The sequence below is a fragment of the Rutidosis leptorrhynchoides genome, chromosome 2 (genome assembly GCF_046630445.1).
Source record: "Rutidosis leptorrhynchoides isolate AG116_Rl617_1_P2 chromosome 2, CSIRO_AGI_Rlap_v1, whole genome shotgun sequence".
Lineage (NCBI taxonomy): Eukaryota > Viridiplantae > Streptophyta > Magnoliopsida > Asterales > Asteraceae > Rutidosis > Rutidosis leptorrhynchoides.
The window spans coordinates 484,639,668-484,641,858 of record NC_092334.1 but is presented as its reverse complement, the minus strand read 5'-3'; the positions used below and the strand labels follow the sequence as shown (position 1 = coordinate 484,641,858).

General features: G+C 35.1%; 1 non-coding gene across 1 annotated transcript; it reads right to left on the bottom strand.

Moving 5' to 3' along the window:
* Positions 1-267: 267 nt before the first annotated feature.
* LOC139895461 (U2 spliceosomal RNA) lies at positions 268-458 on the bottom strand. Its single transcript, XR_011775906.1, has one exon. It is a non-coding gene; the product is annotated as a U2 spliceosomal RNA (small nuclear RNA).
* Positions 459-2,191: the final 1,733 nt, after the last annotated feature.

Here is a 2,191-nt window from a genome sequence, read left to right as displayed (position 1 = left end):
GATCATCAATGTTGTGCCCAACACATCAATATTTTTGTAAAGCTTACAGTTAATTTACATCAATATTGTAGTGATCATCGATATGATTTCACTTCTTTTTGCCTGTTCTTTCCAATCATCTATTTGTTTATCTGTAGCTATATTTAGTATTTCTGATTGTTTCAGTTCTTTGTTTTCTTACAAAAAGGTATTTTATTTATATGATCGTGCGAAATTAAAATAACAAACAAATCTAGCACAAACACTTAACCTATTAGAAAAGCCTCGTGAACTTAAATTAAAGGGGTTAGGGCAACACCAAGGCGACTCGCAAAGACCCCGATATCAAGCTACCGTGATGGGCCTTTCCCCATAAAAAATAAGATTAATATCGAGTGAGCCGATGACTCACATATCAGATATTAAACTGATAAGAACAGATACTACACTTGATCTTAGCCAAAAGGCCAAGAATCTTTTCACTTAACGAAGCTACACCTCCAGCTACCGGTTCAGGTTCGGAACAACCGAACCAGAGGTGGTCGAGTTGACTTATTTATTGTGCAGTTCCATTTTAGTAGGTATGTTGCATTGTTGCTGCACTTAGTTCTGTTGTTATTAGTGTGGGAAGTTTTATTTACTTTTTTTTTTGTTTGTAATTTGTATGTGGAGGTAAAAAATTGTAATTTTGTTGGTTGATTGATTTGATCCAAGTATCTAACTGTTTATGTAAGATGATGTAAAGGGTAAATGCCATTAATATTATGTTATTTCTCAATCTTTTAGAATGAAGCCCCAAAATTGGTTCTTTTTTCTGTTATCAACTCTGAAGCAATCTATGAAAACCGCATAATGGAATTGAAAATTATTATTGAATGGTACGTGAACATTCGACACTTGAAACCGGGTGCTTGATAAACCGAGTGATTGATTATTAATAACTTGACTATGCACCATTAATGCGTAAGCTTACCTTAACACCGTCAAGTGCTACTTTCAATCTCATTTTTTCTTAACGACTTTGCTATCAGTCACATAAATTTACATTAACTTAAAACCAGTCTATAGATGTTTGTGACGATGGAGTGAACATTGAGATTCCGGTACAAGGGAAGACTAACTCGAATGAAAAAGGGCTGTGTGATCTTCTGAGGCAAACTGGAAATTGCAAAGCATCCTCATTGATAATGAGGGCAAAGTGTCTAGCTCGCTCAAAACATAAAGGAGGCAAATCGATTCAAACGAAGGGCAAAAGGCAGAAATCAAAAGATCAAAAGTTAGACCACAAGCCATTAAAAAAGGATCGTAGATCAGAAAGCAATCGCTCCAGAAGATCCAAATCCCAAAAAGTTTCTGGATGCAGCAAGCTGAGCAATGATAATGCAGTGGAGGACAGTGTAGAACTCGGAGTATTCGCAAAGAACATTGGCCTCGAATGGGAGGAAGATCAGGTCTAACCCCCTTCTTCCCAATCTCGTTTTAATTAGTTTCTTTATGAAAATGTTATCACTTAATATTCGAGGGTTTGGGTTGGGAAAAGATAGTAAGATTGGTGACTATAGGAAACTTATTAATCGGGAAAAACCTTTTGTCGTGGCAATTCAAGAAACCAAATGTAACCAAGTGAATAACAAATGGGTTTCTTTAGTGTGGGGTTCAGATAATTTTGATTTTATTCAAAAGGAAAAGGTGGGGAAGTCGGGTGGTATGTTATTGATATGGGACACTAGTGAATTCGATGCCGAGCAAGCCATTATCGATGATTTTTTTATAGCTGTGAGGGGTAAATGGAAAGGGAGGGGGGTTGAGTCCATTATTGTTAATGTATATGGTCCACACGACGATTCTAACAAGAAAAAAATGTGGTCGAGTCTCGAAAATCTTATAGGTAATCCGGAAGTGGCATGTGTTTTATGCGGCGATTTCAACGAGGTGAGAGACCAAACGGAAAGACAAAATTGTGTGTTAAAATACAATGCAAATTTAGAATAATATGGAATTAGTATATGTATATGGATAAAATATCTAGATATTAATATGTATATGAAAAATATCTAGATATTAAAATGTAAAGAAAAATCTAGATATTTATATGTGTAAGAAATATCTAGATATTTATATATATCCATGGAAATATCTAGTTTCTAGAAACTTCCATGGAGTAGTATAAATAAGGGTGAGGATTTCATTTGTAGAGTGTGAAGTAAGTTGT